Here is a 22939-nt window from a genome sequence, read left to right as displayed (position 1 = left end):
AAGCAATGAGCTTTACTCCTGGGATCCTGGATTTTCATTTCTGCAAAAAACATCAAGGCACTTTACGGAGCGATTTTGAAACTTGGGAAAAGTATTCAAAACTTTGGTCCTAGTTCTTTTTGTTTTTGAAATAATAACTTTTTTAGTTGTAGTTGAACACAATACCTTTATTTTATTTATTTATTTTTATATGGTGCTGAGGATCGAACACAGGGCCTTACACATGCTAGGTGAGCACTCTACCACTGAGCCACAACCCCAGCCCTGGTCTTCGTTCTTGACATGGAAGTGTCTCTTTATAATTTGTGGGTTTTGTTGTTTTTCTCCTTATTTCCTTCTACCTCCTCCTCTGCCTTATTTTTATGTTGTCATTTTTAGTAGTATTGGGATTATAGAAGTTTTAGTAGTAACAGTAACAGTACTGGTTAATTGCAATTATTCTTAGTTCCATTCTCCAGATGTTTCTAGGTAGAAGTTTTTTTTTTCCCCCTAATTTTGTCCTAGAAATCAATACACCTGCATTCTGTAGTGGAAATACCTTTCTTACTTTTAAAATGCTCATGGAATCAATAAGCTTTGTGTCTGTTTAAAAACAATGAGGAAAGAGAGCCAATTTAACTTCATAAAGGAAAAGAGACAGAAACTTCCCTATCTGATTGTCTATAATTTTCTATATGATCTGATTCCTGCAGAAATAGCTGAATTCATCCAATATCCCTTTTCCTCTCACTTCCTCTATTCCAGCCACTGTACTTTTTGTCCTCTCTATGGAAAAGAATGAAAATTGTTCAGTCCTCAGGGTCTCCACAATTGCTGTTTCTTTCTGTCTCCCTCCCCCTCCTTTATCATAAGGAATGCTCTTTCCCCAAAATTCTACATCAAAGACATTATATCAAATGCTATCACTTCAAAGAGACCTTCACTGAATACCCTAATGAATGAAAATTTCCCTCATTGCACAAAGTTGTATTTAGCTTCATATCATTTATAATCATATGGAGTTAAAATATATGTTTGTTAGGAGATTTGGATTTTACTCTGCTCAATAGTACCTATGTAGCACAAGAGGAGGGGGATTATCAGCCATAGTTAGTACTATATTCCTGGTACGTAGAATAACATCCACAGTATGGAAAGTGACCAATATATGTATAAATGAATTAATTCCAAGTATGCCTTCACTAAACCTAAAGGAAGGGAATCTCAGCCTATCTTTTAAAAATCCTTTTCTTTTCTAGATTTCTTTTAATTCCTGTATCACTTTATTTAACTGTGTTTCTGTCAAGAACTATGAAATATCCAAGATACTTAACCCTACTTATCCTGCTTCAGTTTCCTCGGTGCTGGCTGAAGGTAGAAGATTCCTGGGTCTAAGACACAAGATTGTGTTATTCCAAGGACAGCAAGCAGCACCTACATCAGTTCCCCTCCCTCACTTCCCACAAGGTGACATGGAAGGTCTTGATTGCACTTCCACCTGGAGAAGTACACACCAGGAGAGGAACTCTCCACTTTGGGAATCCACATTCTTTTTTAAAAGAAGCAACTTACCTTCCTTTTGTTCCAGAGGGAAACACTATCTCTGCAAACCAAGGCTGTAAGCAAATGTGCTCTTTGTTCTGAAGAGAAATATGATCTTCACAGGAACATCCACAAAAGAAGATAACCTGGAGTAAAGGAAGTCAATGCTCTGCTCATGAGATGTACAGAAATGCCAGACGCAATATTCTCCAAACAGGTTCCTCTAACTCTAAAACTTCAGCCCAGTGTCTATGCTACTCTTCAGGAGGATTCTTTCAATTCACTCGTTTGCTCCTGGGCCTCATGGAACTGACAGTCTCATATAAATGAGCAAACATAGAAGGTCCAGCTCAGTTCCCTGCTCTAACCCAACACCATGAGCACAGCTCCTTAAGTAGTTTAATTTGCTGCCACTGTTTTTCTGTCTCCCTGTGTATAGCAGAAAGGAGGTAGTTCTCTCTATTGAATGAAAATGGAAAACTGGTTATACTCTGAAGCCATTAGAAGTATTAAACACAGCAGAAATTAGAGCATGAAGGCATTGGGAAAAAAACCTTATGCAAACAATTAGTATTGGTATTTATAATATTCAGAATGTCCCCAGTTAGCAAAGCTCCGATACCTTGGTGTTGGAAATATGCCTCTGACATTAGAGCAGAGTCACATTTTATATTTATTAAGTCAAGCTTAGAATAAGAAAGTTTTCGGTCCAGTGGAAACTTAGGCACCAATATCTGAGCTGTGAAGTTTTTGAAACTATATGATAAGGCCTTTTGTTTTATTCATAAGAAATATATGGACTGATGTGTAAAGAATCTTTTTTGTCCCACTAAATTTCTGCAATAATAATCACAATCATTCTTACTCTACAAAGAAACGAGGAAGGAGAGGGAGACATACACATTTGCAAACTGCAATATTAGGATATTTTTTGCCTATACAGGGATTCATGGGGTCCAAAATTAGAAATGATTTTGCATTCTGACTGATATAACATCAGTGTCTTATACTTGGATCTTTCTAAGCCCTTGTGACTATAGTGTATGGTTTGTAAGATAGGATTATCTGGAGCCCATAATGGCTGTTCATGCTAATATTAGATTGGCATCATTTCTCCTAGAACATCACCTTAAATACATCCATTCAATCCTAAATTGCATCGTAATTAATAATTGAAGTAGCTGAAATCCTAAATAGAATTGCCATGTATTCAGAGAGATGTGTCTTCCTTGGTGCACAGTATTTACACAGTTGTTTTGCACATTCTCATATGATGGTGGCATAATATATTCCCTAAAGAAAATACTGTGATTTCAAGAGTCCTCCACAGTGGTGACCTCAGTGAGGTTTCCCTTGGACTACCGAGGAAGAACTATTTACCCACCAACTTATTTAGAAACTGAGTGTCACAAAGGTTTCCTTGCAGTAGTGACAATAGTATTAATAAGAATAGTCATATCATCAGAAACAATTTAGAACACTGGTATTGAGCATTTATCTTGTGACACACATTATGCTAAGCACCTTATATTATTTACACTTATAAGAAAACATTTGAAGTGGTAATTGTTATTAATTTCTAGTGAAAATAATCAGAGATACAGAAAGGTTAAGTAGTTTATCTCAGTTCAGTAATTAGCTGAGCAAGGATATAAATCCACACTTGCCTGAAATTGCTTTGCTATACTTCAACTTCCACATTTTTTTAATTGCAGGAGTCTTGAATAAAATCGCTCTGGTATTTTTATGTCTATCCAAGGCTAGACATCCAGTCCCTTCCTCCAACATGTACCTCATTTGATCTTAAGAGCAAAAGAAAACCCCCTTTATAGCCAGTCTGCAGACTGACATATGCCATACTTCATGGGACCATAATCAAGTTAATCTTAATTTACCTATACTTCTGAAATGCAAACCTACTTAATCTGACTGACAATAAGAAATGCTAATTTCATCTACTAACCTCATAGTAAAATGTAATGATCCAAAGTTTTCACTTAGAAGTGTCTCAATAAAATCCTGATAATATTGATTATTCATTGTGCCTGATCTTTTCATCCTTGAGAGAAAAACACTTTCAACACAGAAAATAGAAGCCCAAAATGTTTATTTATAAATGGAAGAATTGTCTTAGTACAATGATGCAAGAATAGTTGTACTTTCTTCTTGACTCTGAGATTAACTGTTTATGCCTCTGAAAGCACTGAATTGATGTGGTATGGTTTCTAGAGGCAAAAATACAGGAAAGTGAGACTTTTAAATTTATTCTCTATTTTGAAACATATTCTCCTCACTGAGGATGTGTGGGACAAGTACTTGTCAGTGAGAGAAAAGAACATTCTTGATAGAATTTTGGAGCTATTTATTAAAAAAAAAACTGTTGTGCAAAATCATAAAACTAAACTCATATGTCTTTTATTGTAGAACATAAAAGGTGATTCATTTAACAATTAGACTATGAGAATTATGTGACTAGTGAAGGATTCCCAAGGGTGTAGACAGGGAAGTAGGCTAAGAACTCTGGTTCCCATCAATGTGATGTTAACGTACTTAAACATATGCTCCCTAGGGTATTTGCAGGCATAAAATGATTTCTCCTTAAAACCATAAAAAAAGAAGTGACTGCAAGTCACCATACTAGTAATGCTGCAAAAATGAGCTGACATTTATAGTATGCAGCAGAGATTCTCAGACTCAAGTATATCTATTCCACTGATTGACAGTTTCTATTTTCAATCATTTGTTGTTGAATTTACAGTGAGCCTATAAGCACATTATTTGGAGGAGTGACTAAGTATCTTATTTCTGAAGGAAAGTGTTACTCCTGGATGACTATATAATTAAGAAGACAAAGTGAGTATGAGCTTCTAGCACTATGCTGCCACTTCCTCCTCAACTTTCAGAAGTGCATGAAATCTCAGCAATTTTGAGAATTCAACTCTTCCTGGGTGATAATTATAACAAACCTGTCTCTGCAAAAAGTTACTTTTGGGATTTTTAAGTGAACTCTGGGTGTCATTGAGTCATTTCTTCTGCATCTAGGAAACTAAATCACATTATTTTCCTTTGTGTTTCTTATTGTCTTATAAAAAGAATTCATAAACTATACATACTCATTTCAAGAATCATGCTAAATGGAAAGGGTAAAATAAAAACTGATGACCCTGTCAACATTTTTACTTATCTGATACCTGAAATGTGTGTATTTAAGACCTACATTTTATCTTCATATATATGATTTTTTAAAAAAAAAATCAAACTATTTAGATCATTGCTTTTTGAATAAACAATATATTGCACATACCTTTTACATATATGTGTATATGTGTGTGTATGTATGTATGTATATATGTATGGTATAGATACTCAATCTTATATTTTGGGTAGAAATTTGCTTCCTTTTTTTAATTTTTTTATTTTTTTTAATTGGTTGTTCAAAACATTACAAAGCTCATGACATATCATCTTCCATACATTTGATTCAAGTGGGTTATGAACTCCCATTTTTTACCCCAAATACAAGTTGCAGATTCACATCGGTTACACATCCACATTTTTACATAATACCATATTAGTGACTGTTGTATTCTGCTACCTTTCCTATCCCCTACTATCCCCCCTCCCCTTCCCTCTCATCTTCCCTCTCTACCCCATCTGCTGTTGTTTAATTCTCTCCCTTGTTTTTTTTTTCCCCTTTCCCCTCACAAACTCTAATATGTAATTTTGTGTAACAATGAGGGTCTCCTTCCATTTCCATAGTTTCCCTTCTCTCTCCCTTTCTCTCCCCCCACTCGTCTCTGTTTAATGTTAATCTTTTCCTCATGCTCTTCTTCCCTGTTCTGATCTTAGTTGCTCTCTTTATATCAAAGAAGACATTTGGCATTTGTTTTTTAAGGATTGGCTAGCTTCACTTAGCATAATCTGCTCTAATGCCATCCATTTCCCTGCAAAATCCATGATTTTGTCATTTTTTAGTGCTGCGTAATACTCCATTGTGTATAAATGCCACAGTTTTTTAATCCATTCATCTATTGAAGGGCATCTGGGTTGATTCCAAAGTCTAGCTATTGTGAATTGTGCTGCCATGATCATTGATGTGGCAGTATCCCTATAGTATGCTCTTTTAAGGTCCTCAGGAAATAGACCGAGAAGGGCAATAGCTGGGTCAAATGGTGGTTCCATTCCCAGCTTTCCTAGGAATCTCCATACTGCTTTCCATATTGGCCGCACCAGTTTGCAGTTCCACGAGCAATGTACAAGTGTACCCTTTTCCCCACATCCTCGCCAGCACTTATTGTTGCTTGACTTCATAATGGCTGCCAATCTTACTGGAGTGAGATGATATCTTAGGGTGATTTTGATTTGCATTTCTCTGACTGCTAGAGATGGTGAGCATTTTTTCATGTACTTATTGATAGATTGTATGTCCTCCTCTGAGAAGTGTCTGTTCAGGTCCTTGGCCCATTTGTTGATAGGGTTGTTTGTTATCTTGTTGTTTAATTTTTTGAGTTCTTTGTATATTCTGGATATTAGGGCTCTATATGAAGTGTGAGGAGTAAAGATTGCTTCCTTTTTTAATATGGTATATAGACTTTCATGATGTGAATATATCAGTCCTTATTTAACCATTCTTCTAATTTTAGATATTAAATATGCCAATAATTTTAGAAGTATTTATGGATAACCTTACTTTCAACCTCATCCAGACATATCTTTCCACACTGCATTAGCTACCTATATTATAGATTCCTAGAAATAGGAAACTAGTTCCAATTTTGTATGTATTTGTCCTTGGATGTGCACTAACAGATTGCCAATTTTATTACAAATGAAATGACTCAGATTAATATTGAATGCTATCAATTCTTTACAATTTTTTTTTATTAATTAGACAAACTATTACATCAAATTGTTTTAGTTTGCATTACCCTGATCACAGGTGCAGTTCAATGTCTGTTCCCATGTTTATTGGCCATGAACAGAAACTTTGTATTGACCTACCATTTCAACCTGTTTATTATTATTACTATTAATGAATGGATAGACTATTTGTTGCCGCAGTCTGGCTGGGCACAAATGCCGCAGTCTGGCTGGGCACACAATCACGAGCCACCACACAGCTTGTAGATTCAAACAGCAACTCTTTATTCCCGAACTCACACCAGCCGTCTACAATCACGTTCTGGGGAAATCCACGTTCTCTGCCCAAATCCACCTTCTCTGGGCTTCTATCTCCAAAATATACTGTCTGAATCCCGTGAGAACTCAAGGGGAAATCAGGCAGCAGGATACGCCCTATTCCCAGCAGGAATAATCTTAAACCTTAAACCTGGAACCTAAACTGGGAACGCCCTAAACAAGATTATCTTAAAACCGGGAACACCCTAATCTGCCTTGGTCCTTGAGCAAGGTCACCTACATTCAATGTCGCTGCAACATGTCAGCAACATGGGGTACGCTGGCAAGGAAATTGTCATACCTACTTGGCTAATGGCTCCCAGCATCTCCCCCCTTCTGATTAATTAAACAACAAGCAATGTGGCTTAAGGACCGTGCCTGGTAGGTTGTCCAATTCAACATATGGTTCTTACCCGTCATCGGAAAACTGACCTTTAGGCGTCAGCCTCCTGTCTTAGGTTGATACCACTGCAATTGAATCATACCCGTCACTGACTACCGGTCCAGCATACAGCCATACTTGTGGATAGGTCTATGCACCAGTGGGGGGGTGAGGTTCTTTGCCTCACCTCTGTTGGCCCCCAAATTTGGCCTTGGTGCCAGTGGGGGAGTGAGGTTAATGTGGCTTATGGACCGTGCCTGGTAGGTTGTCCAATTCAACATATGGTTCTTACCCGTCATCGGAAAACTGACCTTTAGGCGTCAGCCTCCTGTCTTAGGTTGATACCACTGCAATTGGATCATACCCGTCACTGACTACCGGTCCAGCATAAGCCATTGGCCCCCAAATTTTAGACCATCACTAGCAGAAGGGAGGAGTATACAGAAATGCCACGACAACAAGCCAATTGACGGCTCCTTGGGAAAAAATTGCATCACTGGTGACACCATCAGCAAAGATATGCCAGCATTACCACAATTCGTTGCACCAAACGATAGTTACATAGTCCAGGCAAGTTCTGCAAGCAGTTCAAAGCAGAGGAATCTATCAATATGTCCATTTCCTCCCAAAATCCGTTTCCTCCCAAAGTAAGTTGACTCTTTGATTGAGCATTACTTGTTGAGTTCTTCACCGGCACTGGGATGGAGATAGGAATTCTGGCAATGATGCTAAAGAGACATTATCCTGAAAAGAATTATTAAATATAATGAAAAGGAAAGGTGAAAGTAAACAAACAGATCTGTTAACCTACTTTAAAAACAATCCTTAACAGCCTTTTACCTAATTTAAACTAGTAAACAAACAGATCTGTTAACCACCTTTAAAAACAATCCTTAACAGCTGTTTACCTAATTTAAATTAAACCATTTAAATCACGTGAATAAAAATAATAATAATTCGGATCCATTTTTTCATGAGCGCTCCTCATATAAGAAATATGGACATACGCACATACAGACATACAACACAAAACACAAGAGTGTACACAAACGTACAACACATAAGAAAATAGTAAAGGCCTTGTAGCTTTACCTGGGTGAAATCTCCATTGCAATGTTTAAAAACTCCACAGTCAAAAAATAAAACTGATCAGAAAAACATTAACCTAGGTTTGTATGAGCTCACAAAATAAAAATAGAACCTTATGATGTGGAAAAATGCAATAATAAAATAGCTATTGAAAAAAGCATCCTGGTTAATCACTGTCGCAGATGTAAGAATGGCCAAGCTGGAGTTCTGGATATCAGCTGTTATGGATTTGAGTCAAATCATCTTCTTTTCAATCTGTAGAGACTGTTTTAGTTAATCTTTCTGGAATCCAAATGGGCTGCTGTTCTCCCTGTGGAAAAACACAAACAGACCCCCGACTCCAGACAATCACTGGGTCAGGACCTTTCCATTGTCCTGTTAGAATATCTTTCCAAAGTACTTTAGGCTTATGTACATTTTTTGGATACATGTCTTTCTGCAGCACTAAGTCCTGATGAATCCAAATTTAAAAAGTTTAGAGTAAAAAGCGTTATTTTAAGTTTATCTTTGGGGGATATATACCCCCTTCCAATTCCCTCTTTTTGCTTTAATAAGTATATGTCTGTATCTAATAGTTGTCTTAGATTTTTGCATTTTCTATCTGAAATACCTTACTTGACATTTTCAACCATTTTTTATCTTATTTCTATCTTCTAGTTTTTTTCTAAGGTTTGTATATTTACCCTTAGTTGCTTATTTTCCTCCTAGTTTTTTTTTTTTTGTTGTTGTTGTTGTTGTTTTCTATTTTGTGGGTTTAAAATTATTGTCTCCCTACATCTTTTTTATCTTTCTACATCTTCTTTATCTTTTCTCTTTTTAACTTTCTATACTTCAGTCTTTAAAGTTTTTCACTTTGAATTTTTAATCTTCTTTATCTAAATATCTTTTATCCTATTATCTTCCCATTTTTTTTAAGTAATGTCTTTACAATTAACTAGGCTTCAAATGACACAATCTTTTCTCCGTCATGAAGGCATTTTAACCACCTTCAATTTAACCTTTTAAAGCCTTTTAATTATCATCTATACTGTACTTTTAAATGTACTTTTTCACCACCTACAGCTTCACTCTTTTAAACGAGGCTTAGATTCTGTTTAAATCGCTTTAATGTTAGTTTACATGGCTGCCCTTCAACCAAAGGCTTTTTTTTTTTTCCAGTGAGAAGCTTTGTCTCAATCTGCCATGTACAAATACCTTTTTCTTCTTTCTTCCTTTCTCAAACTTTTAAAGTAAGTCTAGTTTCCTCAAAATCTTTTTTAAATGGTATTTTACAACTTTTTACTTTACCACACAGAGATTATCTCATCTAGAAACATTTCTTTCTCCTTTAACCTTTCATATTAAAATATATTTCCACATCTTGAATCTTTTTCTATCTCTTTTTTAACCGTTAACCCTTTTTATAAATTCACATTTTGAAACAACTCTTATAAAATTTCTGATTTAGACAAATTACTCCACTTTAATAAGATGAAAGACTTTCATGTTTTTTATGATACTATAATACTATAATTGAAACCCAACTGAATATTTTTCTACTCTTTGTATATAAATTACACATGATAGAATCTTAACACTTAGTAACTTTGTTTTAGCAAAGACACAGACCAAAGCAATATTAAACATTTTTCCATTTATCAATTTATGAAAACACACATAATGTTTAAATATATTACCTTATGGAACTTAATAAGTAAGAGTACTTGATTTTATATTTAGTGGTTGATATTTTAACACTTTACCTTTGTAAATTAATCAGATGTCTGTAAAAACCAAGATCTTAAAGACAATTGTAATAAACAGAACTAGCCATCTCTTTCTTGAAGAAAAATCCTTCTACAGGATACCATGATGGTCCCATTGATATACTTAATAACTCGTCTTTAAAAAGCCATGGGCTACATTTTTGTATTGTATCAACATATGCCCTAATTGTTCTTGGTCTCACTGGGGTGCCTCCTTCCTCTAACAATTTCTCTTGCTCGGAGGCGAACAACTTCAAACCTTGAGTCAACCATTTTCCCCAGTTTGCCTGAGAAATTTCTAGGGATAGGCAGCTTGAAACAAAAACAAGATAAATCAAAACAATAACACATTGTTTTTTGAATTGGTCACCCATTCTTTCGCTCTTCCTCAGGGGCGAGCAATTTCACTTACCTCCAAGCTTCAGAAGTTCCCCGTATGAGCCGCCAAATGCCGCTGTCTGGCTGGGCACAAATGCCGCAGTCTGGCTGGGCACACAATCACGAGCCACCACACAGCTTGTAGATTCAAACAGCAACTCTTTATTCCCGAACTCACACCAGCCGTCTACAATCACGTTCTGGGGAAATCCACGTTCTCTGCCCAAATCCACCTTCTCTGGGCTTCTATCTCCAAAATATACTGTCTGAATCCCGTGAGAAATCAAGGGGAACTCAGGCAGCAGGATACGCCCTATTCCCAGCAGGAATAATCTTAAACCTTAAACCTGGAACCTAAACTGGGAACGCCCTAAACAAGATTATCTTAAAACCAGGAACACCCTAATCTACCTTGGTCCTTGAGCAAGGTCACCTACATTCAATGTCGCTGCAACATGTCAGCAACATGGGGTACGCTGGCAAGGAAATTGTCATACCTACTTGGCTAATGGCTCCCAGCAATTTGTAGATTTCTTCTTTCACCAGGAATCCATTTTTCTTTCCAGCATTAATCTAATTTTAAAGGTTTTTTGCTCTTACGTATTTTATTTAAACATATGGTCTATAATTCATTCTATGTGTTACTTAATAATAAAATTTGCACTGATTTGGAATATATTTTTTCATATAAAATTCTCACAGTTGGATGGATCTGTTTCTCAATTCTTTATTTGCTTTTAGCAGTGCAAATCTTTCTGTACCAATGACTATTGAGTTCTATTTACTATAGCCTCATGTACATTATTATATCTGGCAGAAAAAAATTCTATGCTTCATTTTTTTACAAAATTTCTTCATCTTTTTGTTCACTATATCCTTCAAAGAACTTATTAATCAACTTAATTAGTCCTAAAATTAAAAAAAAATCTGAGTAAAGTTTTCTATTATTATTATTATTAGTAGTAGTAGTAGTATTAGGGATTGAACCCAGGGGTGCTTAACCACTGAGTCTCATCTCCAGCCCATATATATATATATATATATATATATATATATATATATATATATATATTTGTAGATAGACACAATGCATTTAGATTGAACCCAGTGTCCCATATATGTGAGGCAAGCACTCTGCCACTGAGCCACAATCCCAAACCTCCAGCCCTTTTTAATATTTTATTTAGAGACAAGTATAAAGCCTTGCTAAGTTGCTGAGGCTGGCTGTGAACTTGAGAACCTCCTACCTCAGCTTCAGGAACCACTAGGATTACAGGTGTGCATCATCACCCCCGGCAATATTTTTAAAAACTGTATGAAACAGCTTTTGGAAATCCCAAGGCAGTAAACACATATGCAGATATGAATTGTGCCAAGGGACATGAGAAAGTGCCACAAACACGGGATCAGGCATCTTCTCTCATTTTCCTGAGGCTAGATAAGGAACATTCAAGTTTGGGCTGAGATTTGGAAACTAAAGCAATGATCAGTATAAAGGTTACTGAGGCTTTTTTCAAATAAAAATGAAATGAACAGCCATCATGGTGGTACACACCTGCAGTCCCAGCAGCTTAGAAGGCTGAGACAGGAGGATCACGAGTTCAAAGCCAGCCTCAGCAATGGTGAGGTGCTAAGCAACTCAGTGAAACCTTGTCTCTAAATAAAATAAAAAAAAAAAAAAAAATAATAGAGCTGAGCATGTGGCTCAGTGGTCAAGTGCCCCTGAGGTCAATCCCTGACTAAAAAAAAAAAAAAAAAAAAAAATAGAGATGAACGGATAACTGCTTATATTGTCCTGTAAACCCTGTTTTTAGATTTTACATGAAAATGTTTTTCCTTAGTATTTGCCCTAATGAAATCTGAGAAGTGTATTCCTATTTGTCTGAGTTGATGTTCAGAAAGAGAAAAAAATAGAGTAAGAATAACATTTCAGAGGGAGAAGAAAACAAAAATAAGAAAATTTAGGACCATAATTTTAAATTTTATGAACACATTTGCTGGGTGCACCCATAATGGTAGTAGGAGAGTCTTAAAAAAATCTGTTCCTAAAATTTTTATTTTCTCCCTTCTACCATTACCTAGTACCTGACAAGGTCCTACCCAAGAATATATTACCCTATCTTCTGTTTCTTTTCTTTACTTTTCCTTTTTATGTTTATATAATGCTCAGAGTCAAATTACACACTGATTTTAGGAAATCTGAAGAGATATTTTATAATGGATTTTTTTTTTTTCATTTTTGGTAATCTATGGAGCCTTCCTTGAGCATGTGCATGAGAAACAGTTGCCATTCTGTCTGAATGCAGGGTTTGATGGGAGCTCTCCTTCAGCTTTTGACAAAGGCTTTTTGAACCTTGACTGACCTTCCCCAACCACGTTTCTTGGAGCCACAGGGCAACTCTACTGAATTCGCTGACTTGTTTGGGAGCCTAAAAAAAAATTTTCTTTAGGCACTGAAATCATGATTTAAACATATGGCTGTCAGACTAACTTAAGACAGTTCAATCTGTAAAATAGCTAGTTTTCCTAGAGGTATGAAAATCTCTCAAGGTCACCAGAAGACTAACTACAGTATTTTAGCATGGCTCACAGAGCTAGTGATGATCGATAAGAACAGAACTGCAGTCTGATTACACTGCTTTATGGACACCTGTCTTCATTCTACATTCTGTCTTCATTCCACTATGATATTTAGAAGAAATATCAACAAACTTTTAATTCAAGTGGTTCTAAATAAAGAAAGCTAAAACAAAACAAAATGTTTTGTGTGATTTTCAATGCATTCCCAGTTGATGTTTGTGTTTAATTTGAATTTCAGAACATCAATATGATTCATTTGGTTCATAATTGTTTGAACTTCTCTGATAAAATATTTCCACACCACTTAAATAAGGATATGGTGTAAAAATGGACCACTAGTTTTCCTAGATTCTACATTGTCTCACAAAAGTTGCCATCCGATTTCAGAATTTGCTGAACTCAAACTAAATAGCTGTCTTTCAGTGTTTCCTTCTGGAGTTTTGTGAATTGTTTCTGACTGCAGCATTATCTACTTCAATTGTCAGTAAAAGTGTATTACATAGCAAGAGTGACTTATATCCCTTAGACTCTGATTGATTCATTACATTGTAGCCCATTTATTTTTGTTTCATTTTTAAAATTTCAATATTAAGCAATTTTTTCCCCATTAAACCTACATTGTCTTATTGGTAAATCAGTTGAAAGAAGTTAGAGAATTTTTCTCTTCCTGTCTAGGGGATCATTGAATTTTGCCATGGTTTCAGTCTTAAGTGTTTTATGTCTTGTGTTCCACCATCTCCTGATTCGAGTTTCTCGAATTTTTCTTGCAAAGGATAAGCCTTCCTTCTTCCAGGCTACCACTATATGATAATATGACCAAATGGTCAATCTTGTATTTGTTAAATTTTACCTGATTGTGTTGATTCAACTGAAACCTCAGTGAATTGATTACTATGTCCAAAGACTTAATTTAAGTATTGGAAAGCTAAGAAATATCTCAGAAAAAATAACTTGTTATCACAGAAGGATAAACTGTAAGGATTTTATTACAATAACGACAGCTAACGATTGTTTAGAGTTTTTAATGTATATAATCACTTTGCAGATATCATTTTGTAAATATTCCACATCAAATGAAAATATGAACATCCTCAATCCCCATAAAGAAACCGAAGCTCAGAGATGTGGACAAACAGTAATTTATTCACAAATATAAAAGTAACTTATTTGCAGACAGAAAAGTTGTACCTGACAATTTCTTTCTTAAATATTGTTTAAATATTGTGCAAGACTGCTTCCCTAAACTCAATATTTTTAACTTCATAATAATGTTTGAGACCAAAAATAGTTTCAGCCATCTCTCAGAATTGTTCCACCTCTGTGCTATAGGAAAGAAATGTATCTTCACTGAATTATAATTATGAATTTTTGGAACCAACAAAATTTATGACTGTATTCAAATTCAAGATTGATTGACAAGACGTGTCTGTGGCAAAGTAGTTTATTCTTTCCAAACCTATTGTCTCCATCTACAAACAGCACTATTGTGAAAATGAAATTAAACTAGAATGATGACTGGTATATTCTCTTTACTAAATAAGAATTGATCTCTTCTATGAGGGAAGGGAATATTAAATTTTAAAATTCCTTCTGTCATCGCCTTAAGAGTTTAAGAATGATCTATATTATGTTGAATTCTTATATAGAATTTGAGTAGCAATAGGCAATAAGTCCACTTAATTGTTTTGAAAAATCTCATTTTATCAAAGGTAATTAGGTGCTGACACCTTATAAGCAAATTATAGGATAAGTAAATATATCTTCATTTGTCTTTTGTCATCTTGACTCTACATGTTAAATTGGCCTTGAGCTATATTTTTTTAATTTTTGTAGTTGCCAATGGATAGAATGCCTTTTTATTTTATTTTGTTTACTTTTATGTGGTGCTAAGGATCTAACCCAGTGCCTCACATGTTAAGCAAGTGTTCTGCCACTGAGCTACAGCCCCAGCCTGAGCTATATGGTTTTGATATTGCTTTGTTCATTTATTTATTTATTTTGCAAGGTTTGTTTTTTTCCTGAAACATATCCCAAGTTCCCATGGGGAACAGTCTATTTTATTTCGAAATTTGCATGAACTAGTCATTGTTTTGTGAATAATCATGAAAAAGCAATTGGCATTCATCTTTAAACTCTTTAGTTCTCTGCTTCCCTGTCTACAATTTTATATATGTAATTATGTGTGCATGTGTGTGTGTGTTTGTGTATGTGTGTATACACAGAGGTTTTATTGATTTTTTCTCTAAAGAGAAATCTTGGTCAGTGTTATTATAGGCAAAAGTGAAAACGCATTAGGTTAAGATAAGTTATTTTATGTACTTATAAATTATAGTATATAAATTCTTTTTTTCCATTTTCTACATTGAACACAGGGCACATTAATTACATTTGGATATATTTATGTACCATTAAAATAAAAAAGCATCCATATTCAGAGACTCTTTTTATTTTATTCCACAAAACACAATTACTGTAAACATTAAGAATTGGGAGCTATTGAACAGATGGAGCATTAGTGTCTTAATTCTTGATCTTTGTTCTGGTAAATCCTTCTGTTTCATATCCTTTCCACAAATCCAGTGGCCATTCAAAGAATAATGAATGATTTTTTAAATGCTGTTTTAATGGTAGTATCATTTTTGTATGTGTTTTATAACTTTAAACAAATATGTAAATGCAAATGTCTAACAGAATAAGGAAACTACATAAAAATCTTCAAAATTTTTAAACTAATCATGGCAGAAGATTCTGCACATACTAAATTAAGTCTCTTGGTACTAATATTTGTTTTTTATTATTTCTGATAATCTCTCCAAATTGTTTCCTTAACTCAGATCCTTTTTTCCTGCATGCTTGACACTTAAAAATTATCACTGTCTATTCATACCATATTTATTATAAAAGAAAAACAGAAGAAGTATACATCCTATATTTTAAAATGAGTTTACATGCAAGCACAGACACACACACAACACACACACACTTTAACAAAATACACACATATCATGAAAGCTGTAATTTTGTTGTAAAAATAGGGAATGCTCATTGCTTTAACCAAGTGTTATAGGAACTAGAATTTTAAAATATCTAAACTAGTGACAGAATTTTAACATTTTTTATCTTCTCCTGATTTATGGTACAATTTTCAAGTTACCAATTGAGTCTACATAGTCAAAACACCCCTCTTCAAAATGTGGAATATGATTGATTTTTGTTTATTTAAAAAAGTAATTGCAGCTAGACATTCACTTATTATCACTTCCCCTAATTCTGAATAAATATGCATTTATCTGCTTGAGTTGGTGGATTTGACATTTGTGAAAAGAGAAGTCTTTGGAAGAAAATGGGTGAATCTGGGTTACATATGAGTTGCTGATAAGCTGAAAAATGCCAACAGAGGAAAAATTAGATAATGTCCTACTTACATAACTATTAAATAGACTCTGACATACAGGTACTTGTTGGCTTTTTCTTAAATTTTGTGTACAAAATAATATTATAAATATGTCTTTGGGGGTGTCTAGGGTTCACTGTAGCAGTTACAGAGTGTTTGCTGTGGTTGGCTCTCCATGGCATTGTACCCTAATCTAATCTTTCCTGGACTGGGGTGTATGTAGAACACTCTATGCCTAAGGCAGATGTACTGGGAATCATTCTTTTTCTCAGAACACCTTAGAAATAAGAACATAGTCCTAGGACCAAAGTGGCATGGGAGCTAGCTGTCAGAGTGCCTTGTCTAATAACTAAAAAAAATGTGTTTTAGTTATATCTTAAGCAAAATGCGGATAACACCATCACTACTACTGGGTTATATGAACATTTCGTAAATAAGGCACTAAAATTCTGAGAAAAGAATAAATCTATGGGGCTGGGGCTGTAGCTCAGTCATACAGTGCTTGGCTAGCTTCTGTGAAACACTGGGCTCGATCCTCAGCACCTCATAAAAATAAATAAATAATTAAGAGGTATTGCATCTATCTACAACTAATAATATTTTTTTAAAAGGTCATGGCTTTACAAAAATAATAATGAATCCACGGTGAGGCAAAAGAAAGGGAAAAAACTAGCATTCAATGGCTGCCTCTCAAGTTTTAACATTGGAAGACTAAGTGATTAACATGCCTTTTCCCATGTAACATCTCATCTAGAATTTGAGGTGTCATTACCTCATTTTATTACTCACAAAATAAGGTTCAGCAAAGCTCAGGAAGGTACCCATAGCCATACTACTGAGTATCAGTGATTGGGAGTAGATGTCCTTGCTTGATCACTGCTGTGCTCTGGTAAACCGAGTTCTTCTTCCACAAAGATTGCAGCGTTCAAATTCTTTATGATCTGGGGTAAATAATCTCTATTTCCCAAGAGTGCCAAATATTTGTGACTCAAATCTAAATAATTTTTACATTATATTTACTGTGTCTCTCCATACACAGAAATGCCAAACTTGCCCTCCAGTCTGAGAAATATGATTTGTCTGCATCATCTAGATGCCAAAGGTATTTAGATTAAGGTACAAAAAGTGACCTAATTTCCTAAATCACATTTTCTTGCCCCCCCCCCCCATCTGAGCTATATTTCAACAACAATTATAAAGGAAGGGATATCCCTCTGGATATACTAACACAGTTCATTGAACAAGATGGTGTGTATAATACAGGAAAATTAGAAAAGTGGGACTAATTGTCTGAATATAATGGAATACTCCAGATGTATATAAATATAGGTGCTAAACTGCAAACTTCCCATTGTTGCTGCAGATTGGTAATGGTGTTTCACGATATGTTAACACTAAGAAATATTTTCAGTTCATTTATCTGAGCCATGCTAATATGTTTTAAAAGATCAGTTTATTCTACATTTCAACTGAAATTTATTTCAAATTTCATTATTCCTAATCACTTTTCTTCTTTACCCCAAATTATTTTGTAAATGATAGAAAGCTCTACTGCATAACTGGAAATTCTCTTGCTATATTTTTTCTTATTTGATTCATATTTAATTGGAGAAAGTAAAAACATTTTTCCATTGAATAGAATCAGCACCACTTCTTCAATTAGGTCAGGGCTTCCTGCCATTTAAAATTGACAGAAAAAGCAAAATGTACCAGATGCAACACTGGAGATAGAGTTATTAGGCCTCTCAGGATCTCTGTTCCTAGATTTGACCTCAAATTCCTGCTGTCAGGAACTAATAACTAGTAGGAGGGACTTGGTCACTGGCTTGATAGAATGAAGGGGAAATAGCAGAAACATCTGAAATACAAATGTAAGCCTACACATATGTTGCAGATGGACACACTAAAATATCAAAGGAAAGATTCTTACTATTAATAAATAATAAAAAAATGCCAGAGACAGATTTTATGTGACTTATACAAAAATGGTCAAGCATGAATATATAATGAATAAAAAAGTTTTAATATAAACTCATAGCCTTAGACGGGGGAAACAGAGTGATCTAAAAGTGTGGTTAAGAGAATAAGCTTTGAACTCAGAAGATCTGGATTTGCATTCTAGCATGGATACTCACTAGTTGTGTTAAATTGGCAAGTCTTTTTGATCTCTCTAATCCATAATTTATTGAATATTTTGTAAAATGGGAATATTAAGACTATTTCTCACATAGACTTTTTCTTGAGAATTAAATTGAATGATTTATGCAAAGTGGTTAGTACATTATTTGAAACCACATAGCTTTTAGTGAATATTAGCCATCATGTTTATTATTACTTCAGTAACTTATATCATCAAGAGCACACACTTTGAAGACATATATTCTAAGTATAAGAGAAAAACTAAATGTTAGCAAAATGTTATCCAAAAAAGTCAAAATAACAAGACAATATAAAGCCATTTGTTTTTTAATTAAATATTTGTATTTTATTTATTAAAAATATGTATTCCCCAAAGCAAATGCATATAAAGATGATATCCATGGGAAGTCATCTAATAAATCCCACATTGTCAGTATTGTATTTTAAAGGGCTTTTCTATTTCCATTTAAATGCTGTATTTCATAAATATTTGTTTTATGGGTATTAACATAAATTTTATCTCACTGCATAGTCACTTAATATTTTTAGTCTGAACCAGATGTTATTGGCATTGTTCTTAGAGACTATAGTTCAAATGATAAAGTTCCAGGGACTGAGTTAAAAAAAAAATAATAATCAGTAGAATGATTTGGTTGTGTGGCAGTAGATAGTGGGTATAAAGTTGTTCTCAATTTGTAGAGGAAGGTATAAGGAGCTGTAAGAGGAAGGTATGAGGAGTTGTAAGGATTTGGTAAGAAGAAGAAAAGAATAAAATAACACATTTTATGAATACTGATTTAAAAAAAAAACACAAAAAACTATGAAATTTTATTATAATATGTGGGAAGTTTAAAAAAAATAATGTTTTCTAATGTTTACCCCAGGGTTCCAAGACCTCATTAAAGTCAGTTCTGTTCTTGAAATTGCTCAATAAACAAGTAAATTAATTAATGGTTAAGTAAATAAACAAAAAATGGGTAATGCCACAAAGGGAAGTTGTGATGTTCCTTCAATCTATATCTTTAAGGAAACTTTGGAATTTGTCATGTCATTCATTGACAACTAACTACTGCTTACAGAAAGGATCATCCTAAGATCTGCAAACCTCTCTTCCAAAAATTTATCTCTAAAACCATTTGCTAGTAACACTTCACCTCAAAACTCAGAAGGTACCTAAGCCCCCCTCTGAACTTGCTCTTCAATTTTGTGTCCCTTATCACCTTTCAATCACCTTACTTAAGTTTATTCCTGTAAGTTGATCATTGCAGCACAGGGTCAAGGAGCACTAGTAGAATCAAAACCCCAAAAGTGATATGGACTGTTTAAGTATTTTCTTAGCCATACTCAGCCCCATCTCAAAAGTCTCTTCTGCTAGAAGCGTATTCAGGGAAAGTGGCCCGTGAGCTTTCCAAAGGCTTGGACCTTTCCTCCAGATGTATAACACAGGGACTTCCCATCTTTTCAGCACCGCCTACCGAATCTGGACGAAAGTGCTGAAAGGACAGCTCCTGGTGGTATGGGTCTTTTCAAGTAAGCACTCCCAGGAAGACAGCACCCATCCACTCTGCTAAAAACAGCCATTCACAAAACCCGAACCACAATCATTCCTGATTCCTTGAAAATTTAGTTAGGCTGTTGAAGCACACACCCCTTCCCTGAGTGTATAATTATTCGTGGGTGGAGAGCTACCAGGGAGTGTAATAGAATAGGACAGGGTGTGTGGGGGTGGGGTGGGGTGGGGAGGGGAAGTGAGTTTTGTTCTGACTTCTAAAAAATCCCTCCATCCTTTTCCCATTTTCCCATTCCAAGAATGATGGAGTTCAAGGCAAAAAAAAAAAAAAAAAAAAAAAATGATTCCAGAAATAGAGATATGCCTCTCAAACCTAGAAATGATCAGAATGATGTGTTTAAAGTTAAATATTGCTTCTTCAGGGAACCCAACACAATTCAGAGTTAAAGACGCCTGTGTTTTCTTCGTGATCACGTACACAAGCAGTTGCCTACAGGAAAATAAAATTAAAAAAAAACAAAACCGGGTTCAGGAGCGTGTTCCTGCTGTCCTCTAAGCTACCCATGAAGGTGGGCTGGAAAGCGCTCCAAACCTGCCAAAGTGCGAAGGACTCTCACCCCAGTGGCCAATTCCCTACCGGCCAGAACTCTTCCCTACCGTCACTCTCCAATCATGACTCTGCAAGACACAGAGACTTAGACATACGTGTGGGAGTGTGTGTGAGCCAGAGAGGCGAGAGGACCGTGCGCTCTCCACACGTGTAACCCTGCGTCTCCCTGTTTCATGGCTTGCTTTCATTCATATGTATGCAGTGATTAAATATTTGATCTAAAGTGGAACAGTTATACCGATCAGTTGTATTTCTAATGGGCACACCTTAAAATAGGGTGTTCGTCAATTGCAAGTGTGAAAAGATCCGAAGTGCTTTCCCCATGTCTCCAAACCTCTCTACCCTTCCCTTCCCCATTTCCATGGCCCCCAAAAGGAATGCATGCAGCAGATTGTGGAAGGATTTGAGTCTGCAGCTATAGAGAAGGGGATTAGGGCCAGAGCGGTGCAAGTTAAATTGTGCTGCATATAAAAAATGGGCGGATTGGTCTCCAGATCCAGAGGCTGGTACCACCTTCCTTTCTAAAATAAAATCTCTCTGGCATGAAGTCACCGCCTATTTCACATCCGGTTTGCCCTGGGACGTATTACTACTGTCTTGGTAAAGAGAAATCTTTTGTTGTATAGCTGCAGATTGGATATTGGGAAGCAAATTTGGGTGTGAAATCTTCAGCTCTGGAGCACGCAGAGTCCATGATGGCTCAGACCGAGTGAGTGAGAGGCAGCGAGCGAGGACGCCCCTCCGCTCGCGGCGCGACTGACTCGCAGACTCGCGCCGGCTCCGGCTCTCCACGATTTTCTCTCGCAGACTTTTCCCCCGGTCTTGAGCGATCCGGTGCCCAGAGGGGGCCCGAGGTAAGTGCGCCTTCGGACCGCGACCTACAGCGCTTTGAACATGGCTTTTCCTAGCCTGGGAGACAGAAATGCTATAGTGGTGGGAAAACAAGAAAGCAAGAGGGAGCCGGACAGGAGCCTGAGCCTGTAGCAGGTAGAAGCAACGAATGTTTTTCTTCAGGGCGAAAACTGCAGCGATCTAGGAGCTTTATTTTCTCCCTCTCTTCTTTTCTCTTTTGCTTTCTTAGGCAGATTTGAATTTATTCCGCGGGGTGGGTGGTGACATGTTGTTTTGGTCTTTTTTTTTTTTTTCTCCTCCCTGCCAGGGGGAGCTGGGGTGAGTTTGGGAGGGGCGTTGGGGGGCAAGGTCTAAAGTTAAGACGCTGGGACAGAAATCCTCTCTCCCTCTTCCATCTCAGGAAGGCACTCTTAATTCTGGATGAAAAATTGCCTCTTTTCTCCTTTCTAGTGGACGCTGCTAAAATGCCCTCTGGTGTAGGGGTCTCTCCCATTCTGAACATGAAAAACTCAACTTGTTATTTGAAATGGGTGGCAGGGGATATTAAGGGTGTTTGGAGTGTCTGTCTGGAAGGGGAAGGTTGGAGGTGGAAAGGGGTAAGGAGGCAGTTTAGCGTTTCTTTTAAACTATTATGTTTGTATTTGCAGGAAACTTTCTTACCCAACAACTGAAGCGTTGTTTTTCTGTTTTAAAAAATACCAGAGGAAAGCAAAAAGCTATGGTGTCTTGCCTTGGGGTTTTGTTTTGTTTTTGTGTTTATTCCTTCAGGAATTCCCCCTTTTTATAAAGATCAAAGAAAATTAATAGGGCTAAGAGAAGTTGTTTTTCCCTTCCTAACAGATGCTGAAGAGTAATGAAAGGGTGAATAATAATTGTGCCATTTAGATGCAATATTTTAACATAATAATGTTTATACAAGATTTCTTGTCATATTCTACTCATCTGTGTCAAAACCAGGCACTAAATTAAGTAAAAGCTATGATGTGGCTCACAGTTCTTATCTCTACACCATTTCACTCCAAACACATTAATTATATTTCACTGCTTACATGCCTGTTTGTAATGGTTTTTACTGATTTAAATGATCCCCAAGAGTGTGGAAAGCATTTTGTAGCTATAATTAAAGGTATACTACATTAAACTATAGACTGGCTAATGAAAAAAATATGCTTTAAAATACTTGCAATTCATTAATCACCGGATCCTACTGAAGAGTAGAGATGGAGGGAAGTGCTAACATACTTCTAACATTTCTCATATTATTGCTGGAATTAATGACAGTTCACTGAAATAAAAATGTGACTATCTGCTCCTTAACCAGGTAGGGCACTGAATTTCTGAAATGCACTCCATAAATAGGTTATGTATATTTTTAATTCTGTAAGCCTTCCGCACTCCTCCATTTCTCCAGCATCCCACTACCAGGTCTAAATTCAACAATCAATAGTGATGGATTGCACTTTACCTAACAGGGAAAAAAGATCCCCCTTTTCATGCAAGGCAAAGCACTCCAGCTTCCATCTGTTTGGAATGAAACATTTTTCAGCAGCAACCTGGCAGA

Source organism: Marmota flaviventris, chromosome 5 (assembly GCF_047511675.1).
Source record: "Marmota flaviventris isolate mMarFla1 chromosome 5, mMarFla1.hap1, whole genome shotgun sequence".
NCBI lineage: Eukaryota > Metazoa > Chordata > Mammalia > Rodentia > Sciuridae > Marmota > Marmota flaviventris.
The sequence above is the reverse complement of the archived record's forward strand: the minus strand, read 5'-3'. Positions refer to the sequence as shown.